Source organism: Papio anubis, chromosome 7, assembly GCF_008728515.1.
Source record: "Papio anubis isolate 15944 chromosome 7, Panubis1.0, whole genome shotgun sequence".
In the NCBI taxonomy this organism is placed as follows: Eukaryota; Metazoa; Chordata; class Mammalia; order Primates; family Cercopithecidae; genus Papio; species Papio anubis.
In genome coordinates, this window is record NC_044982.1 from 48,626,599 (window position 1) to 48,651,398 (window position 24,800).

Genomic DNA, 24,800 nt, shown 5'->3' on the forward strand with positions numbered 1-24,800 from the left:
GTGTAAAAGCACTCCTTTTTCTTTGCAACGTCACCAGCATCTGCTGTTTTTTGATTTTTTAATAGCCATTTTGACTGGTGTGAGATGGTATCTCATTGTGCATGGTTTTGATTTGCATTTCTTTAATGATCAGTGACGTTAAGCATTTTTTCATGTTTGTTGGCCACATGTATGTCTTCTTTTGAGAAGTGTCTGTTCTTGTCCTTTGTGCACTTTTTAATGTTTTTTTTTTTTTTCTTGTAAATTTGTTTAAGTTCCTTGTAGATTCTGGATATTAACCTTTGTCAGATGGATAGATTGCAAAAATTTTCTCCCATTCTGTAGGTTGCCTGTTCACTCCGATGATAATTTCTTTAGCTGTGCAGAAGCTCTTTAATTAGATCCTATTTGGCAATTTTTGCTTTTGTTGCAATTGCTTTTGGCACTTTTGTCATGAAATCTTTGCCTGTGCCTTGTTAGGCATTCTCTGTCATTATCTTTTAAACCAATGTGAAGCTCAATGTTTTAATTAAAATATTTTGCCAATGTTTTTCTGTGTGGCTTCCCAATATGAAGTCTCTCTTCTTGAAGGAGAGCTGCACTTTCCTTGGGGAACCACCTCTCCAGGTCCAGGTTGTGTGTGGGAAGCTGATGTAGTGTGGGGCCCAGAGGTGAGCACGTGACCCCGACCTAAACAAATTGGTGTCTCTCTCCACCCTCTGACTCCAGTGATTGGTTCAGGGGTGGGCCTGTGACAAAATCAGAAAGAATCCTGGGATATTTGCTGGAGCTGTGGGACAGTGTCCTCCTTTTCCTGCCTGGAGATGAGGTTGAAAGTTCTGCAACTGATAGGTGAAGCCAGCTGCATTTCCTGGGCCCCCAGTGCGGACTCAGAGAACTTCTCTGTAGCTAGCAAGGGGATTGTAAAATGCACCAATCAGTAGGATCCTAAAATTAGCCAATCGCAGGGAGGATTGGAAAAAGGGAACTCTAATAGGACAAAAATGGAACATGGGAGGGGACAAATAAGAGAATAAAAGCTGGACACCCCAGCCAGCAGTGGCAACCCACTTGGGTCCCCTTCCACGCTGTGGAAGCTTTGTCCTTTTGCTCTTCACAATAAACCTTTCTACTGCTCAGTCTTTGGATCCGTGCCATCTTTAAGAGCTGTAACACTCGCCAGGAAGATCCACTTCTTCATTCTTGAAGTCAGAGAGACCACGAACCCACTGCCAGGAACCAACTCCAGACACACCACCCAGGACAAAAACCCGAGAATGCCACCAAAGCAAAAGTGGGGCCCATAGACAGGGAGAAAAAACCCCAGCAAACAGCTTTATCTGAGCCCTTGAGTTCAACTGTGCTCCATTCAGCCTTGCCTTTGCTAGTTTCACGAGCCAATTATGTTCTTTTTGCTTAATCCAGTTTCAGACGGATATTCTGTAATTTGAAGTTAAAATGATTTGGAATTGTGCATATTTTGTACATTTGTGTAGCACTTTGTGGTTCTCAAAGAATTTCACATGTTGTGTGCTTATTGGTTCCTCACAGCTTCTCTGCGAGCTGAACCATGCTGGAAAGTGCTATTATGCAATTTCAAAGGTGAAACACCTGTAGCAGTGCCGGTGGTTATGAGCCAGTTTAGCACTCAGATTAGACCAGAAACTCCCTCTCTGGGGACCTGGGGCAAGTTACCACCTTTGAACCTCAGACTTCTTATCCGAAAAACGGGAAATAATGCAGGAAATGGAGATTTTTCAGTGGATTAAATAAGATGATGAGTATGAAGTTCTTAGTATAATACATGGCAATGGCAGATAGACAGTGAGAAAAGGGTAACTAGTATTATAATTTTCATAAAACCTGAGTTAGTAAATGCAAGGGCTGTGACCAAATCCTATTGCTTCTCATACCACACAGCACTGCTTCTCCTCCTGTCGTGTGCTGTGTACCCACGGGCGCCACAGACTTCAGTGAGTGCCTGACTTAGGAATTTTGAGAGCTTAGGAGTAGTAGAGAAGTGTTTTGATGGCAACTAGGAGCAAGATAGGAGCAAAATTCACTCTGGAGTCATAAGCCTGCAACTTTTCTGGAGACTCCAACCCCTTTCCAAACTGGCTTTAAGCCATGAATTCTGATTTACGTAAATATCAAAAGATATTCCTAGAAAACCTATTAAGAAAATCCATGACAAAGATTAACCAGACCATTAAGTCAACATGTGGGAAATGTATTAAATAACTGGATATTTATTTCCATACTGAATACGTTGTTAAAAAGCAATAGGGCTCTTACTGAAGTTGCTGATCTCATTTCTCTTTCCTTTAATATTACAGAAATGTTGACATGCAAATTGCTGGAACAACTGTCAAATATTTTAAGTGCTTATTGCCTCACTTGAAGTGGATGAATAATTGCATCATATGCCTATATATTAGAAGAGACAAGACGTTTTCATGGATTTGCTTCCTGCATCTCTATTTTCTTCTAGTTTTTGTCCAAGTAATGATCTGATCAAAGCACCCACATACCCTCCTGGTTAATATAATTATTAACTTTCTATTTCCAAGGTAATAAAACACCCCCATACCACCTTTCTTAAACCCAGACAGAAAATCGTTGTATGTCCTAAACCTAATTGTATGCCATGAATGCATGTGTTTTAACCCGCAGCATTCAAGCGCATTGATGTGGTGCCATAGCATATAAACAGAAAATGCAGAGATGTAACAGTCTTATGAATCAGATATGCCTGATTTTGTTATTTAGAGAATTCATTTTTATTCTGCCACCTTGTTGGTCTAGCAAACTAATCTTGTTTTGCTAGTCTCGGTTGAAGTGTCCGGAAAACCTAAGACTACATAAATACAAGTTGTTACTTTTGAGTGGCTACAAAGTCTCTGTTTAAAACTGTCTAGGGATGCTTCTGGAAACATGACAGGGCATGGAGATTATTCATGATTTTGCTGCTACCAGATTCATCACTACCTGAAGAGGATATATTCAAAGATATTTAAATTTCTTAGCACTTCAGTAGTCATCTGTTTGCATCCAGAGTCAATATTATTTTTCATATTGGTATAATTACTTGGAGACTTCTAAATGAGACTCATTGGAACTCATTCCAAAACCCAAATATTCAGAAACCTATTTTTATGCTCTGTTTATAGATGATGTCATTTGTGGGGGCTAAATTTAGAAGCAAGGCAGTAATGCACTGGGTAACTGCTCTCTGGAGATAATTTGTGGTTCAAGAGCAGTAACCAAATTATTTTCCATTTCAGAAATTATTCCTTCATTAGCAAAAGAGATGCACAGAGTAACCTCCTTTTAAAACACCATCTCTTTCGTGGACAAGGTGTGTTTTCACTGAGCCCCAAGAGGCCTGGTTGGAAGCAGAGGTGGGACTGCTGGATCGTGCATCACTGATCTGTGAGCCACACTTCGGGGTGGAGGGACGACTGATGGTATCACTGCCTTCTGCTTGGACTCAGGAGTTTATAGTTCAGTCGCTTTGTTCTCTCCTTGCAAAGGAAAATTTTATCATAAAGGATGGTTTGTGTACTTGCCCTAAATCCTTTTTGGTTCTTCTTGTTTTATGACCATGGTGCTTTACTGTAGATTTTATCCCTGATGCTTTCTCTTTGTCATTTATCATGCTGACAGTTTAATAGAATTGCAGGCTTGGCAGATGGTGCTAGGATGTCCTTACCCACACAATGCTAAGGAGCTTTAACCCTATCAGGGAGTCTCTTGACATACTATTGCAAGAAATGGTGCTAACAGTCCTGATGTGACAAAGTAGCAACCAGAAAGAGAGTAAAAGTGTACATACGTCAACTTCGTATCTCAATGCTTCTGGTGAAGTTTATCAAGAAATATTCTTTAGAATCCCTTGGGGGCCAATATGTAGATGACTATGTATGTGTATTTAGTTAAATTCATTAAACTCATAGTAGGGGATGAAGTAAATTTTCCATAAGTACCTTAGTATAGTTTACCTTCCAGATAACTGAAAGAAGAGCAGGGTTTGACAAGGCAGAATGAATGCGGAGAAAAGTTATGGCCTAATAAATGAAAACAAAGCTACTATTAATGAAGAATTTCCCAAATCCCATACCAGGATTGAAGTGTTTTACATATATTATGCAATTTAATTCTCTTGTCAACCTCTTTAGGCAATAACAATAATCATAAGCAAACATTTGTTGAGTTTTACTATATTTTTGGCACTGTACTAAACACTTTACAGGCATTAACTCATTTCTCCTTGATGACTTTATCTCTTAAATATCCATTCAATATCTATTCACTCCTGCTAGTCTCTACTGCCACAAGCTTAGGCCAGCCCACCAACAATATTTCAAAACTTTTTTTTACATGAAATAAAGAGCTTACAGAAAAGATCACAATACAATAAAGAGCCCACATTTTAGGTGCATATACATATACATCACATATACATCCTTATGGACACTGCCCAGATCAAGAAGGGAATGTTTCTTGCATCCTAGAGGGTTACCTCATACTCCATCTCAGTTAATATCCTCCCATTGAAAACCCATTTTGATCCTTATCACCATAAATTAGTTTTTCTTGTTCTTGAAATGAGTATAAATGAAATCATAAGGTATGTTTCTAGGACCTGGCTTCATAAAAGTATGTCTATGAGATTCACCCATGTTGTTGCATAGATCAATAGTTTGTTCTTTTTCACTATTGTGTAGTTTTCCATTAAGGAATTTATAACAATTATTTATCCACCCACAATTGTTTCTTGCCTAAATTACTGATTAGCTCCTTAATTGGCCTACTGGCATCTCCACTTGTCTTCCAATTTTTTCTCCACTTCATAGCCAGAAGAATTTACTTACTAAGGGAGATGTGCACACTGGATCTGACAAGCACTAGTGTTCTGACCAGTCTGGGCTGCATTTTGGGGTAAAGAGGGTCCAGTTCAACAACTTTAATTTGACATACATTTATTGTGCATCTAAAGCATGGCTCCTGCTCTTTAAGAGTACACAGGAAGTTCATAGGAAGAAAATTGTACAAACTATAAGCTTCTATCAGTGTGATTGGTTGTATATTAATAGCAGTAGAATACCAGATATAGGGGCTCACAAAGAACATGAAACCCGCCTTAGGATTCCCTTCTTTGGCTTTGAGTGCATTCTTACTGTATTAGTCTGTTCTCATACTGCTGAAAAGAACTACCCAAGGCTGGGTAATTTATGAAGAAAAGAGGTGTAATTGACTCACAGCTCCATAGGCTTAACAGAAAGCATGACTGGGAGGCCTCAGGAAACTTAATGATCATAGCAGAAGGTGAAGGCAAAACAAGCATGTATTGCCATGGCAGAGCAGGACAGAGAGAGAGAGAGGGAGGGAGAGAGAGAGAGAGAGAGAGAGAGAAGGGGTAAGTGCCATATACTTTTAAACCATCAGATCTGATGAGAACTCATCCACTATCACGAGAACAGCAAGGGAGAAATCTTCCCCTGTGATCTGATCGTGTCTGACAAGGCCCCTCCTCCAATTCAGCATGAGATTTGGGCAGGGACACAAATCCAAACCATGTCACTTACTGAGAGACCTAATTACTGACTGTCTTCCAAGATACCTGGATATCTGGAAGAAGGTGCTAAACAGGAGGCAGAAGCAGGTCAGTCAAGAACATTATTACTAAAACAATAATACATTGAGTTTCTGGGATCACAGATTGGTGTTTCAAGTGCTTGGCCAGTAAGAGTCTGTCCTTGAGAACCTGGCCAGTTCTGTGTACCTGGACAGGAGTAAGTTTATGCTCTGAACTGCTGAGAACCAGATCCTGAGTGCTGTTAGCCCCACCAAGGCAGTACTGCCAAGTGACATTCTTTGGGTACCTAGGTAGCCTCCCTTCCTGAGATCTGCAGGATCTGCAGCTCTATAGCTTCCAACTGTGTTCAGCACACTGCACAAATTAGGCACTCAATGCATACTCTTTGGTTTGTCCTGGCAGTGATGTGTAAGAAGAGGCTTATCTGCATACTTAAAATAGATGTTGAAGAGAGACAAATCGCCAACTCCTTAGTTATATAATAAGACACTTTTCTTTAGCTGATGATGCTGGGTAAGTTTGTCTATCCCTGAAACTCTCAAATAGCCTTTTATTATTTTTTTTTCAGGTCCTGTGAAGACAGACTCTATGATTGCATTAAGTTTACCAAGTGCAACCATGCGAAAAGCTGAAACTACTGATTGGTTTTGTTACTAGTTTTTGATGAGTGAAAGGTTAATTATTCCATGAATATAAGTAGTTTTGCCTCCAAATTTTGTAAAAATTCAGCAATACATTTTAGAAGTTTATTGAAATATTTATAGAAAAGTACACAAATATGTGGCTCAATAAATTATCATAAAGAGCATAGGCCAGTGCAAAGTTGAACAGTGACATATACATTACATAGCTTTTTGTTATTTTTATTGATATGCAGTTTTTCACTTAATTTTATTTACTACAACTAGATACTAATAGAGGCTGAGTGCCTCTCTTTCAAAGGTTATCATGTTTACAAGCTTATCATAAAGCTTGTGAAGCCATTTCTTCCCTCGCTGGGCACTTGAGTTTTCAGCTTTTTGCCATTTAAATAGTGCTGCAAAGGGACATTTTGTACAATTGTCTTCATTCTTTCTTCTGAGCTATTTTCTTGGAACATGAAATTATCAGTTCCAAAAGTCATGAATTGTCTCAAGGCTCTTTTTACTCAATTGCATATAGTGCTTGCTATAATATTGTTGTATAGCACCTTGAATAATACTTATGTAAACCTGTACACTAATGCTACACATAGGGTTTTTATCACTTAAATTTATTTTAGCTTGTTTAATAGGAGTGTAATTGTATTAAAAACTTGATGTGGGCTATCTCCATTTGCTATCTTCTATGAATTGGCTAATGTAACTTTGGCAAATTAATGCAGGGATGTGGTCTAACTGTACTTCAGGTTGTAGGTATAAGATATAGTGTTCAGTTATCTGAATTTAAAATTAAACCAAAAATGCTTTTGAATTTCTATGAAAAGTACAAATAATCCCAGCAATTAGTTTGGTTTGGGATGGGGTTTGAATTGCGATATACTTGAATTGAAATACACTCAGAACCTATTTTGAGGGGTTAGTTTGTTTTGTTGCCATGGAGAAAAGGGTCCTGTTAGACTGAAAACTCCATGGAACTCTTTAAAGAGCAGAGAATAACAGGGCACCTAAAAAACAAGTTTGTTGGGATTGAAACTTTAAATCTTGGCATCCCTCTGTTGCTGGTATGGCTGTTAATGTCCTGTGGTCCAGGGCATGAGTTACGAAGCAGGTGTTTGGACATAGAGAGCTTGAACTGAGTTGCCCACATGTTATCTTGACTAATTTTACAGAGCAGATCAAGCTTCTGAAATAAGTTCAATGGTTTCTCGGGAGGCAATGTGGTGTAATGGTAGAGAGCATGAGCTTGGGAGACTGACAGAACTGGATATGAATCCTGCCTTTTTCAGTTACTAGTTATGTGACCTTGAGAAGATTCTTAGCCTCTCTAAACCTTTACATAACAGTATGAAAAATGGGAATCAAATATACCTCAAAGAACAATTGTCAGGTTAAAATGAGACAATGTATATAATGCCTGACAGATAGCACATGCTTAATGTATGATAGCTATTGTTATTTTTCCATAGATAAATAAATACATCGACCCATAGCTTCATGAAGACAGTGAGGGCTAGCCAAAAGGGGGCACTATATGGGGATTTGCTCCTTCTATGTTTTTCCAAGGTGGCCTTGGCAGAGGCAACAAACCTTAGCTTTTTCTCCCTGTTGTCCTTCCATAGAGCTTCTAGAAAGTTTCCATAAGCAGGTGGCAGGGATCTAAGCTGGAATTCCCAACTGATAAAAAAAAATTTAGAGCCATAACTATTTTTGTTATCTTCAAAAATGTCCAGTTCTAGCCTTTGGGTGTTTTGCTTTCTTTTAAGCAGGAAATAGGGTAATATAAACTAAATATAACCTATAATAAGAGCTACTCACAGATTCTTTTTTCACAAGTCAAATTTTAGAAAGCCATATTTGTCCCCACAGGTTTGCAGGCTGCTAAAACCTTAGAAGAATGCACAGAGATAAGTTTTGTTTTTTGGTTATTTGTGGAGAAAGAAAATGACCTAGAGATCATGGGCTCTATGCATGGTATTCACTGGATAAATAGGACCGGGTTTCACTTTTGTAAAAAGTGCCAATTGTGGATATTACCTCTAATATTAAGGTGCTAATCCAAATCATTTTGTCTTTCAGATGCAAAACAAAAAAAGTATAATCCATGCTTAATTTATCACTTGAGAGATTGATTGGGTATTGATAAGCATTGTAGGTCTTGTAAACGTTAAATGAATTGTTCCTGTATCTCCAGGTAGATTTCTTTTCTGCAAAGTGGTTCTGGGAGCTGTGGATGAAAGAGTGGAATTATTTTAGACACACCTTGTAGCTGCTGTAATGTGTTAATGGGCTTACTCAATACGTAGCTACACCCTCTGCAGGCTGATTCCAGTTGAACAGTCAGATTGTCACTCCTGGAATCTTTTGGGAGACAACATGGAAAGAATATTGAGGAGGTTCTTTCTTGTAAGACTAAACATGTCATCTGACTAATGCATCTAGGCTCTGTTCTTCACAAGATCAGAAGTCCAGTGTACACATTTAATCTGAGATCCTCCCTGCAATATGGCATTGTGGAATTGCAATGATCTGCTCAAGCCATATTTTCCTGATTCCATTCCTCATTGACTAGAAGTACAGAGATAGAAAAGAATGCACTTAGTCAAGGATGTGAGCAACACCTCTAAAACTAACTTTATCTGATAAGGGGATTGAGTAATAAATGAACATACAAATTTTTGAAAGATGATTCCCATATTTATATTCTTATTTTTCAAAGCTCCTGGAATTCTTTTCAAAACTCTGGGAATTATTTGCTTTTATAACAATATGTATGAGAAATAATACATTCATAGAACTTTTCTATAATAATCTAAGAACTACTGACCCAGAAAGACTCTTAAGACTGACTCTTAAGAAAGAGTCTTTTTTGTTTGAGGCGGAGTCTCGCTCTGTCACCAGGCTGGAGTACAGTAGCGCAATCTTGGCTCACTGCAACCTCCGCCTCCTGGGTTCAAGTGATTCTCCTCTCTCAGCCTCCTGAGTAGCTGGGACTACAGGCGCCTGCCACCACGCCCAGCTAATTTTTGTATTTTTAGTAGAGATGGGGTTTCATCATGTTGGCCAGGATGGTCTCGATCTCCTGACCTTATAATATGCCTGCCTCAGCCTCCCAAAGTGCTGGGATTACAGGAGTGAGCCACCGTGCCTGGCCCAAGAAAGAGTCTTAAGCAATCAGTCAAATTTAAAATTTACAGTACTTATATTATTCTTACTAATCTGAGTTAGCTACATTTGTGATAGAATGTTTTTCAAAGTATATATATACACATACATATGTATATGTGTGTGTGTGTGTATACATACATATATATATATATTTTTTAGATTTGAGGGTCTCGTTATGTTTCCTAATCTGGACTCCAACTCCTGGGCCCAAGCAATCCTGCCTCCTGAGTAGCTGAGATACAGGCACACACCACTGAGCCCTCACTTTTGTGACTATAATGTAAACTCCATGAGGGCAGGTGATTTGTCTAGTTCTGCAGCATTATAACTGCATAAAACACTGCCAGGCACCGAGTAGATGCTTAATGAAATTGCATTGAATAAGTTAATTTTTTTTAAAGATTTTAGGCACAAGCAACTTTAGTTTTGCCATTAGATCCATAAGTTTTTTTAAACATTTTTTTTTTTGATACTTACAGGAGCCAACACGAGATGTAGTCTATGGCATTTTTCCCTTGTCAAAGAAATCCATAATCTGGAAGTAGGAATCAGTGATTTAGTCCATTCCTCTGACTCTGCTCAGGCTCTCATATCCCTTACTCTCCCTTACCTTAAACAATTTTAGGCGAAGAGACAGCAAGCCTTTCCTAGAAAGCTGTTTCACTGATATTCCTTCCTCCTGCATCTAGCCTAAAACTATCCTGCTGTGAAGAACTTGCTTATTTTTATTTGCTCCTTAGTGCAGAAGAAAATGAGTTTGCCAATATGTTTTATATTCAAATCTTTCATTTTCTTCTTCTAACATAAACAGTATCTACAGACATTCAGTTATGGGTCCAGCACTCCGCTTTCCCTCAGTTTTATGCCTCATTTATAAAACTTTTGATAACATTTGTCATTTTTATTCTAAATCTTCTCAATTTTCCTCACAGCTTGCTTAAAATATGAATCCGCAAAAGCTAGACATACAATGGTGAGAACACTGGGAAAAACAGCTTGTGTGTTTCAGAGAGGCCTAGATTCCCTTTTATTGGTATTTGGAAAAAAGAATATTGATAGGGGAAGCTCCATGCAGTGTAGCATGGAGAGAGGGGCTCACATCCATAAAGAAAGGGTAAGAAATTCAACGTTCTCCAAAGTGTCTCCACTGGGATATAATTTGTCTTTCATAGAAAATCAAACTTTCAAATTTGATGGAAATTTTCTTGCTTTGTTGGTTTCTGTATTTGAGGGTTACTGTAACAACTATGTTGTATAAAAAACCATCCTCAAACTCAGAAGCTTACAACAAGCTTTAATTCTCAACCCTCATGGGTCTGCAGGTTGACCTGCAGTTCAGCTAGATTTGGCAGGCATTGACTAGGCAGCTTTATTTTAGGCCTTTGGTCACCTGAGCTTGTTTGTCTTCAGGATGTAAGTGGGTCCATATCTACTCCACATGTTTGCCCATCAGTATTGGACCCATGGTTACCTAAAGCAAGTTGTTCTCATGAAGAAGGGCAGCAATGCAAGAGGCTAGCACAGTGAAGGCCTCCGTTCATCGCATCTGCTGATGTTCTTTTGGTTAAAGCGAGTTGCACATCCAGTTGCAATATCAGTGGGGGTAGAGAAGGATACTGCATGCACAGTGAGAGGAGGCAGGGAATGAATATTTGCTGAACAGTAATACAAATGATCAGCCAGCGCACTAGACTACAAACTTTACAAGGGCACTTAAAAACTTATCTGTTTTGCTCACCACCGCATCCCTGAAGCATGGCACTTGTAGTGGCTTGATGAATATTTGTCAGATGAATGAATGAATGAACAAAGAAGCCCATAATATAGACCCAGCAATAGCAGACTAAGAATAGTAGTAATGGTCATAGAATAGGAGGTAGTCCTTATAACAAAGGCATTCATTTTAATAAAAGATATTTAAAAACTTATGACACAATGTGTACTAAGGTAACTACATCCAATATACACATGGATATATTCCTATATCTATATTACATGTCTTTTGTATTTGTTCTACCTATGTGTTCTCATCAGCACAGTTTAAGAGACACTACTATGGCCAGGAGGCCCTTCTACACTGGATAAACCTAAGGGTGTCCTATGACTTGCAGTGATAATAGAGCCTGCCTGGCAATTAGCTGTTCTGCTCCTGGGCCTCCTTGTCTGACCAAAGCTTTTGGTAAACATGAATTACCCAGTAGTGATGGCTGCAGGCCAACTTCCCCTGTGCCTTGGCACTGATCGGCTGGGTCACATGGCTTGGAGCTGTGCTGTAAGGAGTACTTCAAGTGTCTCTGCTGTCCATCCCAGTTAGAATAAGCCAAGATGGCTCATGCTTCCCTGTCACTCTGCTGTGGCTGATCCTGGCACTGGTTTAGGAAGCTGAGCCTGACCTGCTGCTGCACCGCGTGGCAGTGTTAGTAATCCTCCCACATTAACTACAGTTTCTGAGAATCGTGGATGAACTGCCCCAGGAAGCCAAATAGTTTACAGAGGGCAGCTCTAAAACTGGTTGCTAAATACATGGTTAAACTATCTTCAATTTGGTCTAGATTGACATTCAATGCAGGAAAAAACCCAGAGTGATTATTTCAAATATCTCAACATTATAAATTTGGGGCAGGTAACTTGTCTGTCTTGTTGAACATTGTCACCCAAGTGACTAGCATGAGGACTGGCTCATGGCATATACTGAGTTATTATTCTTTGAATGTATAATGGAAAAGCATACACATTCTCCAAATTATTTATATTTGGTATATTTTCAATATGTCATAATATGGAGGTTATTAAATTTATGATACTTTAAAATTAATATTTGATGCAATAAGTTCTCTGTTTAGAGCCATAACTGGCACATAGTAAGCACTATATAGTAGTTGATGAATGAAGTAAAATAAGTTCAAAACAAAAATGAAGTGACTTTCTTGTTTTTGTTTTTCCAGTTTGGAACAAAGTACAAATCGTTTAACTTCTATATCATGGCTCTCTGTTTTCCCAATGTCCCTTTTTGGTAAATCATATCACTCAAAATGGTGATAGTAATAATCATAATAATAACGTAAAAGCAACATCTAGTCATTAGTGAGCATTTATTATGCACCAGACTGTGCTGTTTGACATTCATTGTTTCGTTTAATTCATAAAACAAATGTGTGAAGTGCAGCATATTGTTACTACCCTTTTGCAAAGGAACCCATGACTCTTAGATAGCAAAGGATGAAACCTGTCCTTCTGTCCCAGAGTCTGCATCTTCTACTACTATGTTCCCAACATGGAAGGGGATTTCAGGACAGAAGTCCTCTTTACTACCCTGTGGAAGACATGTGGATATCAAGTGCTAGCTGAAAGGAGTGTGTGGGTTTTATGAAATACCGCTGAAAACTTGTATTTCCTTCCTGAAGGGGAAATAATTAAGATCTGTGGCTTATGTTTCTTAGTAGTTTGGTCTGAACTCCAATAACTCAAATCTCCTTTCTCTGAGTTTCTTCTTGGTTTAAACTCTGTCTTGAGTAAGTATAAAAACAGATGATAATACTGTCTCCAGGGGAGTTAATGAAGTGGAGTGGGTCTTCTACAATGAAGAATTCCATGGGGGACTTTTAAAACAGTTTAACTGAGATGCCAGAGGCTACCGCATCTCTTGGGTCCAAGAAGTCCGCCGTCATCATCTCCATGAGGCAATGAAGATACTTGCTGTAGTTTCCTGCAGAAAAATCATCTTGAGCAGAATGGCATGCATGTGCGTATGTGTGTGTGCGTGCGTGTGTGTGTGTGTGTGTGTGTGTGTGTGTGTTGCTGTCAGCTGACACCCAATAAGCAGAAAACTGCAAACTTTGCAGTTAGGCATGACTTTGTATTGCTCTAGAGAGGGTGATGTGTTGAGGCTCCCTCTTGAGAATAATGCCCAGAAGAGGCTGTGCACAGGCTGACAGGAGCTCTGCTAATCCTTACCTTGCCTCTGACACTTTCCTGGATGGATTCTATTGCTGGGACTCTGAGCAGCAGCTCCCTTGACAGCAGGAGAGAAAAGGGACCAAAAATTCCAGCTCTCTCATCCCTGTGTAACTCCTCACTGAGGTGACAGAATGCTCATCCTTCAAAGTGACACCTCTGCAAGTCACGTTCGTCACTCAAAGAAAGGTTGTTCCATCAGAGGGCGAGGAGGGGGCTCTGTTTCTCAGTTTTTTAGTCTTAGCAGACAGCACAGTTACCAAGGTAATGGAGTAACATCCCATTGATCAGGTTCAGTGGGATGGTTGCAGAGAACAGTCTGTATTGCCTGTAGAACAGTTGAGCTGGTGTGCCTCTGAAGGATAAGGCATGAGGACAACATTCTGAGCCACGGAGCTTGAATGCAGCCCAAGTGTCTGCCTGCCTCCCTTCAAGGCTCACCCTTCTCTACTGTACTTGACTAAAGGGATGGCTTGTTCTACTTGGTTGCTACCTTGCCCTTAACCAACTCAGCACTACCCGGATTTTTGCTCAAGACTACAGGACTGTGGGCCTCCCTTCATGTTAACCTGCTCTACAGTGCTAGTCCCCCAGGGAAAAGATTATTTCTTTCACTGCTTTAATTCCTGCATTCCCCCACAGATTTCTTAACCGAAGACCTCTGTGCATACAGACCTTTAGCAATGGTTTTTAGGGAATGGAGAGAAAGTACAACATAGCATGGAACAGAGTAACATTGGAAATGGAAAAGCAGAAACTAATAATAGTGCTACTGTTACGTGTCTTAAACACATGGGATGTTTTTCAGGCTCCCTACCTTGTTAGGGATACTTTCTCTTTCCTTCTCGTCACTTCCTAGATGAACTTGTGGCATCCAAATGTACTCTTTATTTTTTATGCCTGGTTAATTTAGCTTTTCACAACTCCTTTCCCCTTTCCAAACTAGTTCATTGATCCATTTTTTTTTCCTGCCAAAAGCTTACGAAAGAGCTCTGTTAAAAGACATGGCCTTTGCAGAGGCCTCTACCTTTAGCTATACAAACAACCAGTGGGAACTTTGAAATCACATCTTCTTCCCTCAAGATGGTAAGAGTCACATTCTTCAGGTGAACTCCTTTACCAGTTTTGGTAAAGGAAAGAAGAGTGATGGAATAATATATTAATTCTCTCTTTCTTTCTATGTCTTTCCTGCTATTTAGAAGAATAGGGATACAATTTTATCCCCTACATCTGACTTACATTAAGATGTTGACTTTTAAAAATTCCTACTTAAGTTTAGGAGAGAGACAGATCTTATTTAGGATATTGCCCACTTTATTTCTGGAAATCAATTCTGTCAACAACCTAAGCGAGCTCGGAAGCAGATTCTTCTCCAGTCGAGCTTCCAAATGAGAACACAGCCTACCCAACACCTTGATTACAGCCTGTGAGACCTAAACAGAGGATTCAGCTAAGCTACGCCTAGACCTCTAACCCACAGAAGCTGTGCGATAATAATGCATGTTGTTTTAAACTACAATGCTTATGGTAACTTATTATGCAGCAATAGATAATGAACACAAGCACCTAATACCTCATGGAGTTGTTAGAATTAAATAGCTTAAAATATGAAAGGTGTTCAGAATAGGGCCCAGCACACAGTAAGCGTGTGATATATATTAGCTATTAGAATATTAAGTGATTTTATAAATTTCCTATTATAGTCATTCAGTCTGCAATATTTATCAGGTGTTTACTATGTGTTTATATGATCCCTTTTTTCAAAGTCCTTACAGTCTCGTGGGAATACTTCATTAAACATATGTATAAATATAAGAAATCTCTGAAGGAAATATCCAGCATGCTCTGGGAAGATTTGTACAGGGACATAACATTGACTTGGGGTCAGGGAAGGATTCACTGAAGAAGTGATATTTAAGCAGCAGTATGAAGACTGCATAGGAATTAAAGTGAAAGGAAGACCTGTCCACACCAGTGCTTTCTGACAGAACATTCTGTGATGATAAAAAAGTTCTGTGTTGGTTCTGTCCAGCTCAATAGCTACTAGCCACATATGGTGATTGAGCACTTTAAATGTGGCCAGTGCAACTAATGGGTTGACTTTTAAATTTCATTTAATTTTAATTCATCTACATTTAAATAGCGCTAAATGTGGCTAGTGGCTACAGTATTAGACAGTGTAGGGAAGAGGGAAAGTATGTGAAAGTATCCTAAGGCTGGAGAAAGTGTATTTTATTTAAACAACTGAGAAAAGTTCAGTATGACTGAAGCTGAAACTGCACATATTATAGTTCTGTTGTTCAAACATCAACAATAATATTGAACACTTGCGCAGCACTTATTCTGTGCCAGATACTGTTCTAAGCTTCTGCCATATGAAAACTTATTTATACCTTGCAACAGCTGCATGAGTGAGATCTTTCATTACCTGCCTTCCTCTAACATACTACTTGCATTCAAAGGCACAGTGGGGTGAATTGAACTTGCCCATGATGACACAACTAGCCATTATGTGAGCTGGGCAGACTAGGTCTGGAGTAAGCACTTCACTATATAATATGGACTTTCATACAAAGAGAAAGGAATTGTAAGGTATGTTGGGGGCAGGAGACTCTTTGTGTCTCTCCATAGGCCACCATGCCTATGTATACTATAGAAATAAAATATCTTCTAGTGGAAAAAAAAATGTTGCAAATTAATAAAAAGCCATATGCACATCTCATCAGCTCTTTTTGAGAAAACATGCTTTTATGTGTGATTGTATCTTTAGAAAAATATTTGATATGCCTACTGTTTATGATATCCTTACCACAGCATAGGGCTCTCCAACACAGAAGTTTATATCTTCTGTGTTTTGCTGTAACTTGATCAGTCATTTCGTAATTATTTCCATGAAACTGGGGAGTCAATGGCATAGGGCACAGTTGTTATTATTTTTTGTTTTATACTAGTCATAATAGCATCATACTAATATAGTCATAACATCTATAATAATAGCATCTATAATAATAACATAATATAGTCATAATACCATCTCTGTATAAAATCTTGAAACTTTAAGAACTTACTTTCTGGTTTGCAAAGATAAATAATGGATACTTAGACCCCTTTCAGAGAGTTTCTCTCTGTATACATTGGCATGAGGTGTGTAATACATTAGAAACTATGAAAAAAATGGCTTCTTCTTTTGTTATGTATTTTAACAAACTCATAAACTATTCCCTTTGGAGAGATGGATTAGTATCAATGTCTCCTGAATGAAAAAGAAACTAAATATGGAAGAGTCCTCCAATCCATTTTGAATATTTTAACCAAATTACACTCTCAGTGGATATTTGTAGATTATGCCACCAGAGGGAGTGGGATTACATTTATTTATTTTTTATTGTATAACTAAACATACTCTGCTGTTTGATTTTGTGTTGAATTAAAGGTGATTACTTACATGACGAAAAGTCAAAGTCTGTTGAAGAAGAACAGATGCTCCAATCATCTTCAGCTTTGTCTAATTGGATTTCTGAAAATAAGAAGTGTCTAGAAGAGTTACAGTTAGTTCTTTGATACAAAAGTATTCAAAATCTGTCAATATTATCAAAAGGCCCAGGGAGTGCTATAGTGGCTGCTAAATTTAGAAAATTTAGTACAATATGGCTTAAATAATAAGAAAACCTGGGGCTACAATTTGGAAGCTGTTTTTATCCACGGCTATTATTATCTCCACCACCTGACCTGTTAGCTGGAGATGTTTCCTTTCTCTTTGCATCTGTCATTTTAAAGTTTAAAATTAGTTGGAGCTTGTAAATAACACAGACAATCAAATACTGTACAAAACCTTAGAAAGGAATATTTGTTAGAAAACAGACGGACCTAGAAAGACTAGAAGGTAAATAGCTGAAGTGAAACTATATTAGTACTTCAATAGGATCTAGGAAAGAACGGACCAAGTTAATACAAATCTGATTTTCATCTCTGCCATCTCAACTCTGCTTGTACATTAGAATTATCAGAGAAGATTTAAGATGATGAAGTCCCACCCAAGGACAATTAAACCAAAATTCCATAGGGTGGAAATTCAGTCAAAATAGAGAGAGCCTATTAAAACTTATATCTAAATTAGTAAATCTCCTTCAATTGTACATTTGATTATACAGTTAAAGATTTGCTTCTTTCTCTTTCTCATTTCTAAACACCAATCCATCCTTACTAAATTAAGTCCTTCCCAATCCCAGAGATTAAAAATCTTAAAATGATGACAGTACTTCATTTGTAGAGGGTAAATGCTAAGGTGAGAGTGGTGCTCTGTGTTAACTTCATTTGTGTGGTGGAGCTTTTGAGTGAGGAGCCTCTTGCAGAGTGACTACCACAGGGAGTCTTCATCACCCGAAGGCTGCAGTCATTTGACAGGAATGTTTTGCAAATATTAAACTGATGCTGTCCAACTTCCATCTTGAATCTACTGGCTCTTGCCCACAATAAGATTGTGTAATAAACAAATCTCACAGGCATGCAACTACAAACATTTATTTCTCACACATCTGTAGTCACATGGGGGTTGCCTTCATCTATGCCAGGCTTTGCTTCAAGCTTTCGTCTGGGTCTGTTCCATGTCGCATTCTTCTGGGATAAGTGGGCTCACTGCTACTGTTTCTCTTCCTCCTCCTTGTCCTCTTCCTCCTCCTCCCTTTCCCTCCTCCTCCTTCTCCCTTCCCCTCCTCCTCCTTCTCCCCTCCACTCCTCCTCTTCCTTCTCTCCCCTCTTCCTCCTCCTCCTCTTTCTCCTTATTCTTCCAAGGGCAGAGTTGTAAGAAGATATGTCTAATTGCACAAGCTCCTGCTTTTATCATACCATTGGCAAAATCAAGTCACAGGGCCAAGCCTGAAGTCAAGAGTTGGGGAGAAACGCCCAACATTTCATGGGTTGAGCTGCAGTATTACATGAGAAAGGGCAGGGATACAGGGAGAGGTGAAGAATTTGGGCAAAAAATTTTAATCTATCACATTCTTAAAATCATGTTTTATTGCAACCTTTCACCTGAGTCAAATCTATGAGGCTTTCCACCCAAAGGCAGGAGAGGGTGTAAATTTCATCACTTCAGCAAGAAAATGGGCTGGAAAACTATGATTTGTGGAGAGAGATAATTTGTTTCATTCAGTTGATTTCCCTTTGAAAAACAAAGCCTAGGCCTGACAATGCCAGATTGTAGCATTTTCCCAGAGTATAGGGAAGATGGCCTCTCTGCCTATAGTAGCTTGGCTATGAAACATGGGGTTTCATTAAAACTAGATATAATGTCAGTGAAGTAAAGGAAAAGCCCATTGTTTTCCATCTCAAGGCAAAGGGAAAATGAGGGAGAGACAGGAGTACAAAGCTAGGACAGGTGTGTCGATTCTTCTCTCTGGAGAGGTACCAGACAGGTGGTGGGAGGTGGGTGGGGTAGAGAGACTTCTCCCTGATTTTCACCTGGAATATGAAAATGGTCTTGGAGTGGCTGCCCTGCCCCAATCTCAGGTGCAAATACACCAAAGTGGGGGCACAGTGTAATTAGGTGTGGAAAGGACTCAGGAGTTCCTGTAGTTTCTCCAGGGGGAAGGGGGATGGATCCGGGAGGAAGCTGAGATCAGAGCTAGCATGTTCTTTTCAGAGCCATCAGTGGGGAGGGAGGGAGAGTACCACTCCCATCTCCTCAGCCGGGGCTACAGGAGGACTACTTAGCCCAAGTCTGGATGAAGGGCATATGGGAGGCAGTGGTCACATGAAGACCCATCAAAAGCCAAGAGAACTCTACATCTCTGCTCTCTCAAGTTATGCAAGCTAAACTTCTTACATATGCCTAGATGCTATTTTAGAAACTGGAAAAGAGGCAAGGAAATAAGGAAGATGAGCAATTACTCCTAAATAATGAACAGGACCTATAAGGACTATTTAAATTATATATTTGATTAAGCTTTAAACCAGATTGGGTTAAATAGACTTTTTAAAAACCCCAAATCTACATAGCAGGGGCTCAAAAAGGAGACCAGATTAGTCACACACAAAATAAAGAAACAACACGTTCCTCTGCAGGACTGAGTGGCAGTGTAAATGAAATTTGCAACCCCATTATGCAATAAATGTCATAATTTTATTAAGGGGAAGGGAAATAATATTTCTTTAACAGTCACTCTATTGGGCTTGTTTTCTTTATTTAATCGTTACAAAAACCCTTTCTGATAAATGTTATTATGCCCATTTTAAAAAATGGAGCCCATATTTTGGAGAATTATCTTAATCATTTACATATAAGAGGCACAACAGATATTTCAACTATATCGACACCATGCCCCTTATTATATACATATATGGAATACTTCATTTATTTAAAATATGTATGTTGCTGGAGAGGATGTGGAGAAATAGGAACACTTTTACACTGTTGGTGGGATTGTAAACTAGTTCAACCATTATGGAAAACAGTATGGCGATTCCTCAAGGATCTAGAACTAGATGTATCATATGACCCAGCCATCCCATTACTGGGTATATACCCAAAGGATTATAAATCATGCTGCTATAAAGACACATGCACACGTATGTTTATTGCGGCACTATTCACAATAGCAAAGGCTTGGAATCAACCCAAATGTCCATCAGTGACAGACGGGATTAAGAAAATGTGGCACATATACACCATGGAATACTATGCAGCCATAAAAAAGGATGAGTTTGTGTCCTTTGTAGGGACATGGATGCAGCTGGAAACCATCATTCTTAGCAAACTATCACAAGAACAGAAAACCAAACACCGCATGTTCTCACTCATAGGTGGGAACTGAACAATGAGATCACTTGGACTCGGGAAGGGGAACATCACACACTGGGGCCTATCATGGGGAGGGGGGAGGGGGAAGGGATTGCATTGGGAATTATACCTGATGTAAATGACGAGTTGATGGGTGCTGACGAGTTGATGGGTGCAGCACAGCAACATGGCACAAGTATACATATGTAACAAACCTGCACGTTATGCACATGTACCCTAGAACTTAAAGTATAATAATAAAAAATAATTTAAAAAATATGTATGTTGCTTACAACTTTTGTTTCACAACAAAATCCTGGTAGAGGGAAGTACTGGAAGGAGGCATCTGTAGAAGGAGTAGGAGGCAACCTCATGATCTGAAAGTTCAAGAGAAAATCAACTCATAACAGATAAGTTCAGAGGTGTGCAAAAGGCACCTTAAGTACAAATTGTTTCTAGGGTCAGAATCTGAAAGTATAATGATCTGACCCTAAAGCTAATCAATGACATTAGTATGTTTAAGGGAAAAAAATGTGTGAGTTTGACATTGAGGAGGCAGTCAGCATGGGCTCTACACACATCAGAGTAGAGAGGGCATTTGTTCACAGTGTCAGGGATATTATGAGAATAATTCCATTAAATTTTGTAGCATTCAATTTTCTTTGCTTTGAATCTAGGTTTAGCAAACAAACAAATCTCTGATTATATTTTGACTTCCTATGTGAATCTGTGCCAATTTGTGCGTTTGTGTCAACCATGTCTCCCTTTATGAATGAATCCTTTAGCAATCCAACTTATTCATCAGTGTATTGTGAGTTTGTTTAATGTGAGTTCCTCTTCGAGGAGTCTGCTGTGCTCTTAGTGTACCAACAAATTCAAGTTTCTAGACCTGCAAAGTTGAGAATCAAAATCTGAAACACAGAGAAACACCAAGGTAATACCACTCAAAGAGATCTCCAGACAATCTGCCCAGTGTCCTCCTGAATACATTCTGAGCACAGCTACAAACTTCAACACTTTAAATGATGTTTTATTGTTTTATTTAATGTAGAAAAATTAGTGTCACTGCCCAAATGTTGTATCTTCAGAGAAACTTTGTTTTAAAAGTGCTAGACATCAATGTCTAGATGTAAAATATAATGGAGTACTTCGTCATCAGTGTACCTCCAAATCAAGAGAAATATTAACTTCAACCTGGGGTCAAGAACTCTTGGTAAAAGCATTGCCAGGTAACTCTCCAGATAAGGCTGGGAGTTATCCCGTGATAGGGATTTTACTCCTTCTTGAGGTAGTACATTCTTCTTCGCACAGCCAGGGGGACCAATGGAATATGCCCCTTAAGTTGAGGAGAAGCCCTCAGTCCTTATTCCAGTTTTCATATGATAATACTATTTTACATGTATTGAGTTCTTACTACATGCAAACAAATGCAAATTGCTTTAAGTGCACCATCTCATTTTAGCCTCATGATAATTCTAGGAAGTAAGTTGTGTTTTTATTGCCATTTTACAAATGAGGAAACTAGAAACTGTGAAGCCCTGAAAATATTTCAAAAGATCTGCCCTTCCTTCCTTCCTTCCTTCCTTCCTTCCTTCCTTCCTTCCTTCCTTCCTTCCTTCCTTCCTTCCTTCCTTCCTTCCTTTCCTTTCCTTTCCTTTCCTTTCCCTTCCCTTCCCTTCCCTCCTTCCTTTTTTCCCTCCGTTCTTCCCTCCTTCCTTCCTTCTTTAATCCCTCCCTACCTCACTCCTTCTCTCCCTCCCTCCTTTCCTCCCTTCCTTCCCCACTTACTCTGTGCTAAATATAGAGTTTTATAATGGGGATATAAAGTAAAATACAGACTTAATCCTGGCTTTGTAAAGCTTACTGTCCAGTAGGAAGACGGACCTGTGAATAATCCTTGCAACAGAGCACCACAGGTACTGTGAGAGAAGTAGGTACCAGACACAACAGGACACAAAGGAAAGTGATTCCCATGCCGGCAGGGAACTCATTAAAGGTTTTAATGGAGGATGTGCTTGAACTGAGACTTGAAAAACATTCTCCTGGCAGGGAAATATGGTGGTGTTGAAAGGGGTCAGGGTAATGTGACTCTTCCAGGCAAAAGGAGCAGCAAAGTCAAGAGATGAGAAACAATCAGGAGTAGCTGGTCAGCTTGGCTGAAGCATATGGTTGGACAGATCAAAGTTGACATCCTCAGACTGAGGTGGAGGTAACAGCAGGGAACGCTATTGCATTTGCGGCAGTTGTTGAGGGACTCCTAGGGCTCAGGCTTGATGGTTTAGACCCTGGGAAGAGCCAGGCCCAGCGCAGAAGGATTAAGTTGTTCAGCTCCAGGGAAAGGAATGAGTCTTATTATGACCCCCAAGAGCAGTGTATTTAGCGACAAAGGCGGGATAGAACCTGTTTTCTGATTTCCTACTGTTGCATAATGGGATGAGATCTTTAAACTCAAAATACTTTCTGGAAAAGTGCAATGCCAAGTACCTTGCAAAACTCCTTGAAATCTAAGATTTGGCAGTTCCTACTTTAGAATTTTTCCCGCACTAAAATTCTGATCATGTTCTAAGGGCATAAAATGTTGGGGCCGCAATTGCCCATATGATCTTGTTTAGAAGTGGATCATGACTTGTTATCTGAGGAAAATTTTGGCCCTGCCTGGATGGAGATGGTAGAGATAGTATGTCCTTCAATATGGGCCTGAGTGCTGATTAGTCAGTATTCATAAAACACCATCAAAAAAATACCTTTATACTTGTTGTTTCTTAAAGAAGCTAAATAGATCTTCCTTGAAGTAGTGAGGTAGAACATTTGGCTCCAAGGACTTGTCTTTGATAACCAGTATTAATGAATTAATCAATTAACTTTGGAAATATCTATGAAGTGCCTACTCTGTGCCTGGCACTACACTAGACACTGGGAATGCAATAGTGAACAACAACAATAAAAAAAAAATGGGGTTGTCCTTGTGGTATTTACAGTCTAGAAAGGGAGACAGACAAATAAGGACTTTCTTGATGAAGCAGCTTCTTGGTTGAGATGAGAAGGAAAAGTCCCAGACAAGGCAGAGGGCAAAGAGTTGAGGGAGAGAGTGTTCCAGATAAGAGGGAACAGCATGTATAAAAATCCAGAGGTGAGAAAGTGCATAGCTTTTTCAGAGATCTCAAAGGAGTTCATTCAGGATGTTAGAATGAGGAGGGTAGTCACAGAGTTGAGGCTGGAGATGTAGACTGGGACCAAAGTCTGCAGTCAGTGATTACGGGTGTGAGATTCATGCTAAGAGCCCTGTTGAACCATTCAGTTGTTTAAAGCAGAAGTTTGTTTTCAAGAAAGCAGGTTGGCTATCATTAGAAAAACAAATCAGAATAGGAAAAGATCAGATAGAAAGCTGTATGGTAATCCAGGCTAAAAGAAAGGTCATATCAACCTACAGAATGGAAGAAAATATTTGCAAACTATGCATCCGACAAAGGTCTAATATCAAGAATTTATAAGAACTTAAACAAATCAACAAGCAAAAAGAAAACAGCCCCATTAAAAATGGGCAAAGGACATGAACAGATATTTCTCAGAAGAAGATGTACATGCAGCCAACAAGTATATGAAAAAATGCTCAACATCACCAATCATTAGAAAAATGCAAATCCAAAACCACGATGAGATATCATCTCACATCAGTCAGAATCATTATTAAAAAGTCAAAAAATGGCTGGGCATGGTGCCTCACGCTTGTAATTCCAGCCCTTTGGGAGGCTGAGGCGGGAGGATCACCTGAGGTCAGGAGTTTGAGATGAGCCTGGCCAACATGGTGAAACCCCTTCTCTACTAAAAATACAAAAAGTAGCTGGATATGGTGGTGTGTGCCTGTAGTCCCAGCTACTCAAGAGGCTGAGGCAGGATAATTGCTTGAACCCAGGAGGCAGAAGTTGCAGTGAGCCAAGATCGTGCTATTGTACTCCAGCCTGGGTGACAGAGCAAGACTCCATCTCAAAAAAGAAAAAAAAAAGTGAAAAAATAACAGATGCTGGCAAGGTTGTGGAAAAAAATGTAACACTTATATACTACTGGTGGGCATGTAAATTAGTTAAGCCATGGTTGAAAGCAGTTTGACAATTTCTCAAAGAACTTAAAATAGAACTACCATTTGATCAAGCAATCCCGTTACTGGGTATATACCCAAAAGAATAGAAATTGTTCTATCATGAAGACACATGCTTGTGTATGTTCATTGCAACAATATTCACAATAGCAGACATGGAATAAACCTAGATGCCAATCAATGGTGGACTGGATAATAAAAATGTGGTACATACGTATCATGGAATACCACAGAGACATCAAAAATAAAAAGATTATGTCTTTTGCAGCAACATGGATGGAGGCTATTACCTTAAGTGAATTAACACAGGAACATAAAACCAAGTACTGCATATTCTTACTTATAAATGGGAGCTAAATACTGAATACACATGGACACAAAGAAGAGAACAATAGACACTGGAGCCTGCTTGAGAGTGGAGGGTGGGAGGAGGGTAAGGATTGAAAAACTACCTATCAGGTACTAGGCTCATGACCTGGGTAACAAAATTATCTGTACTGCAAACCCATGCGACACACAGTTTACCAACGGAACAAACCTGCACATGTACCCACTGAACCAAAAATACAAGTTGGAAAGAAGAAAAAA

At 39.2% G+C, this 24,800-nt stretch overlaps 1 long non-coding RNA gene across 2 annotated transcripts in view; it reads left to right on the plus strand.

Moving 5' to 3' along the window:
* The window catches only part of LOC103886275, a 28,933-nt gene extending 19,830 nt beyond the window's left edge, over positions 1-9,103 (plus strand). For both annotated transcript variants that reach the window (XR_649773.4, XR_002523371.2), the window contains exons 2-3: positions 2,316-2,549; positions 3,264-9,103. This is a non-coding gene — a long non-coding RNA (uncharacterized LOC103886275). The remainder of the gene's footprint in view (positions 1-2,315; positions 2,550-3,263) is intronic.
* The last annotated feature ends 15,697 nt before the right edge of the window (positions 9,104-24,800 follow it).